The sequence below is a fragment of the Entelurus aequoreus genome, linkage group LG09 (assembly GCF_033978785.1).
Source record: "Entelurus aequoreus isolate RoL-2023_Sb linkage group LG09, RoL_Eaeq_v1.1, whole genome shotgun sequence".
NCBI classification, from domain to species: domain Eukaryota; kingdom Metazoa; phylum Chordata; class Actinopteri; order Syngnathiformes; family Syngnathidae; genus Entelurus; species Entelurus aequoreus.
In genome coordinates this window covers 5,977,187-5,986,129 of record NC_084739.1, presented here as the reverse complement: position 1 = coordinate 5,986,129, position 8,943 = coordinate 5,977,187, and the positions used below count along the sequence as shown (strand labels likewise).

The following is an 8,943-nucleotide window of genomic DNA, read 5'->3' as shown; positions in this document are numbered from 1 at the left end:
GATTACCTCCAAATTCTGGTAGCCATCCACGAGCTTCTGGTTGAATTTTTGACCACTCCTCTTGACAAAATTGTTGCAGTTGGTTTTCTGACATGGACTTGTTTCTTCAGCATTGTCCACACGTTTAAGTCAGGACTTTGGGAAGGCCATTTTAAAACCTTAAATTCTAGCCTGATTTAGCCATTTCTTTACCACAAAAAAATTAGCTGTTTGGCCACAATACCCAGCAATAGGTTTGGAGGAGAAAAGGTGAGACCTTTAATCCCAGGAACACCACAACTACCGTCGAGCATGGTGGTGGTAGCATTATGCCCTGGGCCTGATTTGCTGCCAATGTAACTGGTTTTTTGCAGAGAGTAAATGGGACAATGAAAAAAGAGGATTACCTCCAAATTCTGGTAGCCATCCACGAGCTTCTGGTTGAATTTTTGACCACTCCTCTTGACAAAATTGGTGCAGTTGGTTTTCTGACATGGACTTGTTTCTTCAGCATTGTCCACACGGACTTTGGGAAGGCCATTCTTAAATCTTAATTCTAGCCTGATTTTGGCCATTCCTTTACCACTTTTGACATGTGTTCGGGGTCATTGTCCTGTTGGAACACCCAACTGCACCCAAAACCCAACCTCCGGGCTGATGATTTTAGGTTGTCCTGAAGAATTTGGAGGTAATCCTCCTTTTTCATGGTCCAATTTACTCTTTGTAAAGCACCAGTTCTGTTGGCAGCAAAACAGGCCCCAGAGCATAATACTACCACCACCATGCTTGACGGTAGGTTTGGTGTTCCTGGGATTAAAGGCCTTACCTTTTCTCCTCCAAACATATTGCTGGGTATTGTGGCCAAACAGTTCAATTTTTTGTTTAATCTGACATCACATGGACAAAGATAAGACCTTCTGGAGGAAATTTCTGCGGTCGGATGAAACATTTGGTTAAACGTGCGGACAATGCTGAAGAAACAAGTCCATGTCAGAAAACTGCACCAATTTTGTCAAGAGGAGTGGTCAGAAATTCAAGCAGAAGCTTGTGGATGGCTACCAAAAGCGCCTTATTGCAGTGGAACTTGCCAAGGGACATGTAAGCAAATATTAACATTGCTGTATGTATACTTTTGACCCTCACATTTTCAGTATATCCATAATAAATTCATAAAAGAAGCAAACTTCATGAATGTTTTTTGTGACCAACAAGTATGTGCTCCAATCAGTCTATCACAAAAAAAACAAGAGTTTTAGATATTATTCGAAACTCAAGACAGCCATGACATGATGTTCTTTACAAGTGTATGCAAACTTTTGACCAGGACTGTAACTGTACGTCACCGAAATGCTCCCGCTTCGATCGCCCCCGCGCACCTCTCTCGTTCTCTTTCCGCCGACTGTTGTACAGTTTGTGACTGTAAATGACTCCATGTCCGACTTCAACTTGAATATACTGCAAACAGAGCGGTGATGCTTTGATTTCTGTTCAATATTTCTGTGACGAGCTCTGTTTGTATAAACCAAGAGAGGAACATGTGATTCGTTTGCGGCCTGTAGTCGATAATACCTTTGATGTACACTTATAATAATAAATCTATTTAGCTGTTTATTAAAGCACTTGAGTGATTTGGAAGCATTAAGTTCTCCATGAAGGCAGCACGGTGATTCATTTTGTCGGGGCGTTGGGGGAAATAATGGAAACACCTGTACCGGAGTTGTCATACCAGTGGAAAAATAGGTTTGCCAGCAAAAATGTCGAAAAGTATTTGTCATTTATGATGTTTAAATTTGTTTTTGAGAGACATTTTTTATCTTTAATATTTGCTTTAATATACTAACGATAATCATATGAAATTTTTATTTTTATTTTTATTTTTTTTATTTTTATTTTTATTTTTTTTTATAAACCAAAGTACAGTTTGGACACAAAATGTGTTTTCTTTTGTATTCTTTTTTTAAATGAATTAAGTAACGTTTATGACCACCTTTTTCCAAAACACAATATAGAATGTGAGATATAACAGGATATTATCGGCGGTCACTCGAACGAGTATGACGATCCTCCTGGTAGGGGTGTATCCCTTTATGGAGGATGCCTGTGCGTGACTTTGTTTTACGTGGGGGAGACTGGTGCACAGACAGTCACCACACGATCCTTGACAGAATCGGGGTCAGTGGCATGGAGTCTAAGACGACTGGGGACCCTTTTCTGCTGCAGCCTTCTTCTGCCATCGCAGCCGTTGTGGTAGTTCTTAAATCTACCGTCTTCACCGTATCCCTGGCTAGGGGGCAGTCAGGTACTAGGCCTTTGCCAAGGGCCACCTGGGGTAACAGTAGTAAAGGGGTTAACCTCCCAGTGCCCCAAGACCCCATAGAGGAGCACTTTAACGTCATGCCCAGGACACGTAACAGGATAATGCATACATGTATCATTTGTTTTCAAAACGGTGTCAAAAAAAGTGGGACCCCAAAAATTTACAGTGGGACCCCATTTTTATGACTTGATGGGGTACCAGGGACCCCATTTTGAAAATTCCTAGCGCCAACACTGAGTAAAGGCCAAAAGTTTGGACACACCTTCTCGTTCAATGCGTTTTCTTTATTTTCATGACTATTTACATTGTAGATTGTCACTGAAGGCATCAAAAATATGAATGAACACATGTTCAACTGAAAACATGTTTTACATTCTAGTTCCTTCAAAATAGCCACCCTTTGCTCTGATTCCTGCTTTGCACACTCTTGGCATTCTCTCCATGAGCTTCAACCTGAAATGGTTTTCACTTGAAGCTCATCCAGAGAATGCCAAGACTGTGCAAAGCAGTAATCGGAGCACAGGGTGGCTATTTTGAAGAAACTAGAATACAAAACATGTTTTCAGTTATTTCACCTTTTTTTGTTAAGTACATAACTCCACGTGTGTTCATTCATATTTGTGATGCCTTCAGTGACAATCTACAATGTAAATAGTCATGAAAATAAAGAAAACGCATTCAATGAGGAGAAGGTGTGTGCAAACTTTTGTCCTGTACTGTATATTAGATGTAGAAAATGTACATTAAAGTTTCTTTAAACTCAAATTGGTGATCACAGGTTATGATGATTATGTCCGTATGACGGTGTTGGATGTTGTGAACTCATACAAAACATTTATTTGTTTAAGTACTACAATGTTACAACTGAGAGTTCAAAGAGATTCCGAAACTAATTATAAGGCACAACATATGTAGGGTTTACGATGGTTAGCAATGATTCACGCTTGGGGTGCGAGAGGTCCCGGTTTCACATCCCGGACAAGCCCCCGATTATGTTCCAGATGATCGGGACCTACTTGTTTGATGAACTGCTTATTTTGCATGTAGATGTTAGCGCAAGTTAAGCGAGTCTCGGTGAAACAGCGGGGGAGAGAGCTTCCGGCTCCACCTCCAGGGCTTTAAGATCTGACCCCCACTCGATTGACCAATCAGATTCTATGACCAATAGGTGAAAGACTCAGTAAATTAAATAAGTGCAAGGTTGTACGAGCGGTGCACGTAACAGGTGGTAAAAAAGAAAACATTACCAACCAGAAAAATACTCGTAGAGCACAGACCTCCACTCCCAATAGTAGAAACAATCCTGAATGCAGACAGTGATCCATTTCTCACAAAAATGTCATCACTTATTTCTAATCCTATTTCAGACATTTCCCGAAAGTTTAATCAAAATGTTATCTACAGTGGAATGAAAGAACCGCAGTGAACCCTCCTGTCAGGCATCTACTCTCTTTGTCTCTGAGGGTGGAGGTGGAGTCGCTAACCTACACCAACAGAAAAGTGGAGGCTTGTAACATAAACGTAAAGTGACGTCATAGAAATGATTCAGATCGGCCCGGACAAAAGTTGCATGACAGTTGTACCATTTTGAGTTATGTTCCAGCCATCCATCTTCAACCGCTTATCCGGAATCGGGTCGCAGGGACAACAGCTCCAGCAGAGACCCCCAGACTTCCCTCTCCAGAGCAACATTATCAACTTCCTCCAGGGGAATTCCCGAAGCGTTCCCAGGCCAGAGAGGAGATGTAATCCCCCCATCTGGTCCTTGGCCTGCCGCGGGGTCTCCTCCCAGTGGGACGTGCAACGAGGACCTCCCTAGGGAGACGCTCGTGAGGCATCCGCACAAGATGCCTGAATCACCCAAGCTGGCTCCTTTCCAAGCGAAGGAGCAGCGGCTCTACTCCGAGTCTCTCTTGGGTGACTGAACTTCTCACCCTATCTCTAAGGGAGATGCCAGCCCCCCTTCTGAGGAAACTCATTTTGGCCGCTTGTATCCGCGATCTTATTCTTTCGGTCATGACCCACACTTCATGACCATAGGTGAGAGTAGGAATGTAGATAGCTCGGTAGACCGAGAGCTTTGCCTTCTGGCTCAGCTCTCGTTTTGTCACAACAGTGCGGCAGAGAGACTGCAATACTGCCCCAGCTGCTCAGATTCTCCGGCTGATTGCCTTCTCCATCTTTCCCTCACTCGTGAACAAGACCCCGAGATAATTAAACTCCTCGACCTGGGACAGAGTCTCGTCCTCTACCTGGACTGTACAAACCATCGGTTTCCTGCTGAATCACCTTACTACGGTTGCGTCAGACCAGTCTTCCTCTCAGGGAATACAAGTCACTGGTCAATCCCAAATTCTTTCGTATGACATATATGTTGAGTAAGAAGGACCATCAAGACAGAATAGGAATATTACCAAGCTTTACTAAAGATTTAAGAGCCTTACGATCGTTAATAGCGGCATCTAGAAGCTGCTACTTTAAAACAGATAAGGCATTCTCCTCAGAAAAAGGGAGTATGTTATACCCCTACGCGGACAGTACGGCGCCTTCAAGGTGAAACAAAGAGTTTACTAGCGGACATATGATAAAGACCCAAAGTGTTCACATGGGAAAATATTAGCTGCTTTAAACATGACTATGGATTAAGGAAGAACACTTACAGATATCTCATTTTCACACTACCAAAATAGTTCTTTATGTATATTTTTTTCCTTTCCTGAAGTCCTCCCGTTTGAAGTCTTCATAAGGTGTGCTGGCAAGCACAGCATCTGCCGGCATTTGTTTTGTCAAGGTGCTCCATGAAGTCCCCTCAGTATCACAGCCTTCCTCAACGACTCAATGGAGACCTCGTTGCTCTGCGTTTGCGGCTTTTTACGGACTCTCAGGAGCACACGAGTGAAGACAAGCGTTGCCTCTCAGCGAGAACAGGGGAAGAGGGAGCGGGGGGAGGGGGGGGGGGTCATTACAGTCATTACATTAGCGGTTTATTTTTAGAGCTGCGTCAAAGAGCGCTCTTCGGTTGCTCCATGTTGTTTAAGTTCTGTAATGCACTTGGACGGGTTTCACAAGGACGTTTACTGAGTAATGTTTAATTGCTTCGCCATTTGCATTATGTCCTACTAAATTTGAACACTAATGCTGTTTTTGTTGTTTTCATCCATCTTCTTCCACTTACCCGAAGTCGGCCTAGTGGTTGGAGTGCAGTGACGTGCAGTCACTGGAGGCAGGTGAGGCGGGGCCTCACGTGCCATCATGGAAAGAAAAAAAATGTAAAAAGAAAAAAAAAAAATTAAATTGTTATATGTATCCAGTGATTATACTATAAAGTTATTTTCCATTTAACTTCACCAGTTTTAGATTATTTTTATTCAAAATCGCTGAATTTTCACATTTGCCGTTCAAATACTGAGAATACTGCGTTGTGCCTCAACATGGATTGCGGACTCGGCTAACTGCTGTCCTGCTGTGCAGTGAGACCGTATTGCTATATGAATTATATTATACATTTCCATAGTTTAGTTAGCTGAGGTATGTAATGTACAGTGTATTTTGTCAACAACTGTATGTGTCTAACGTATTTCTTGTGCTGAGCAATCATAAAACGGCTTCAAAAGACGCACTGGATGAGGCTCGCAGTAATCCCGCCTCCTGGTGGTAGAGAATGCACCCCCGCCGTAGAATGCACCCCGTGACGGGAGTGTTGTATCCCCCTGCGGGGGTTCATTAATCCAGCACAACAGCGGCGCATGGACTTCATTTATAAGTAAAGGTAATACCATAATAACGTTTTTTTATTAAATGTGCTTTTTTGTGTGCTACAGTTTGTATGTGTAAAGTTAAAGTTAAGTTAAAGTACCAATGATTGTCACACACACACTAGGTGTAATGAAATTTGTCCTCTGCATTTGACCCATCCCCTTGATCACCCCCTGGGAGGTGAGGGGAGCAGTGGGCAGCAGCGGCGCCGCGCCCGGGAATAATTTTTGATGATTTAACCCCCAATTCCAACCCTTGATGCTGAGTGCCAAGCAGGGAAGAATGCTGGTATGAGCTTTTAAACATAACCCGTTAACTGCTGCCAATCAAATGGTGAATAAGATACTCTTTAGGGTTAATATGTTTGTAAATCTGACTGTGATGAAGTCAGTGCCTCACCAGCCATGAACCTTAACCGCACGTCACTGTTAGAGTGTCCGCCCTGAGATCGGTAGGCTGTGAGTTCAAACCCCGGCCGAGTCATACCAAAGACTATAAAAATGGCACCCATTTTCTCCCTGCTTGGCACTCAGCATCAAGGGTTGGAATTGGGGGTTAAATCACCAAACATGATTCCCGGGCGCGGACACCGCTGCTGCTCACTGCTCCCCTCACCTCCCAGGGGGTGATCAAGGGCGATGGGTCAAATGCAGGGAATAATTTCGCCACACCTAGTGTGTGTCATTGGTACTTTAACTTTTTAACTTTATCCATTTTGAGGCATTCCCAGGCCTGCTGGGAGACATACCGTATTTTGCGGACCATAGGGCGCACCGGATTATAAGGCGCACTGCCAATGAGCGGCTCTATTCAGGTTTTTTTTCATACAAAAGGTGCTCCGGATTATGAGGCGCATTAAAAGGGTCATATTATGATTTTTTTCCTAAATGTGAAAGACTTCCTTGTGGTCTACATAACATGTAATGGTGGTTCTTTGGTCAAAATGTTGCATGGATGATGTTTTACAGATCATCTTCAAGCCGCTTTCTGACAGTCGCTTCAGAATGCGTCATTTTGTGGGCGGTCTTATTTACGTGGCTCACCTTCGACAGCGTCTTCTCCCCGTCATCTTTGTTGTAGCGGTGTAGCGTGCAAGGACGGGAGTGGAAGAAGTGTCAAAAGATGGCGCTAACTGTTTTAATGACATTCAGACTTTACTTCAATCAATAACGGAGCAGCATCTCCTCATCCGTGGCTCACTAATGCAACAAAGCCGGAATTGTGTTCCGTGAAAAACCGTCCGACCGGAACCCTCTAATAACTAAAGTTCCTTGGGTGAATAATGTAAACTCACTACACCGGTATGTTTTAGCGCTTTCATGGCGAGTCTACTGTCAGATATAAGTAAGAACTTTACACTACTTTATTTTAGAAATTGCAACAGCGGAAGATGAATGCCACATAAGAAGGTGGAAAAAAAGAAGATGCTTATCAACCACGGTGTCGGCACGGACTACAATGGCGGATGCGCTCACATTTTCAGGATTTATGCAGATCCCAAATAAATATCAGCAGGTACCAGAAGGTAAGAAACGTTGTTTTTGCATAATATTGCGAAACAATATCTGCTAATAGGTGCCATTTTGCGGTCCTTATACACGCACCATAATAATACTCGTATGTTTAATGCGCCGACAATCCATCAAGCGGTGCGGCTTCATAGCTTACCGAAGTCGTATTAAAAACATTTTGACAGATTTTTGAGCGCTGTGAGTAATGTTCTATATTCTCAATGGTAGTGTTTTTTTTACTGGCGTCATCTTGCAGTTTACTCTTATGTATGACTCCCATCTACTGGTCACACTTATCATTATACCATGTACCAAATAAAATGTCTTTGAGGTCAGTAAGCACAACCAGAATTATGCCGTACATTAGGGGCACCCGGTTATAAAGCACACTGTCGATTTTTGAGAAAATTAAAGGATTTTAAATGCACCTTATAGTCTGAAAAATATGGCAGTCTCTCCACCGTGTTCTGGGTCTTCCCCGTGGTCTCCTACCGGTCGGACGCGCCCCAAACACCTACGGGGGCATTCTGACCGGATGCCCGAACCACCTCATCTAGCTCCTATCGATGTGGAGAAGTAGCGGCTTTACTTTGAGCTCCTCCCGGATGACAGAGCTTCTCACCCTATCTCTAAGGGAGAGCCACCCGATGGAGGAAACTCATTTCGGCCGCTTGTACCCTTGATCTTGTCCTTTCAAGTACCTCGGAGTCTTGGTGAACAAGACTCCGAGGTACTTGAACTCCTCCACAACCCAGAGATGGCACTCCACCCTTTTCCGAGCGAGAACCATGGACTCAGACTCATAAGTGCTGATTTTCATCGCAGTCGCTTCACACTCAGCTATGAACCGATCCAGTGAGAGCAGAAGATCCTGGTCAGATGAATCCACCAGGACCACATCATCCGCAAAAAGCAGAGACCTAATCCTGCAGAAACCTAACCGTGTTCTTTTCATATTTACCAAATATATCAACGCCTTTACCAAGCTGTAACAGTTTTTCCTCGGCTTCCACTGGTTTGTCTTCAGCACTGACAGTACGCATGGAGTAGTTCTAGAAGCACGCTTCACATACGTGTAAAAAATTGTCCAAACATCACATCAGCAAGCACTTTAGTGATGGAGGCAAGGAGATGACTTTGATTATTAAACACTAATTAAATACAATAAAATGCAGAACGCAAGTACCAAATGGGTTTAAGACAACAAAGCATAGTTTATGTTTGAGTAGTCTTTATTGAAGATGTCCAAGCAAATTAATACACAGCAAAATGGTTGGGGGCGGGCGCAGGCATCCAATTGAACCAATGAGCTCAAGAAGGTGAAATAAATGAAAAAGTTGGAAAACCGAAGGGTGGCACAAATTTTCAGTTGTCTTCTAA

At 43.3% G+C, this 8,943-nt stretch overlaps 1 protein-coding gene across 1 annotated transcript in view; it reads left to right on the top strand.

The window, feature by feature from the left end:
• LOC133657082 (neuroendocrine convertase 2-like) overlaps positions 1–1,737 on the top strand; it is a 69,159-nt gene extending 67,422 nt beyond the window's left edge. Inside the window, exon 12 of the mRNA XM_062058004.1 lies at positions 1–1,737. This exon is cut by the window's left edge and continues 2,250 nt beyond it. The gene's annotated coding sequence lies outside the window, so the exon portion shown is untranslated.
• Positions 1,738–8,943: the final 7,206 nt, after the last annotated feature.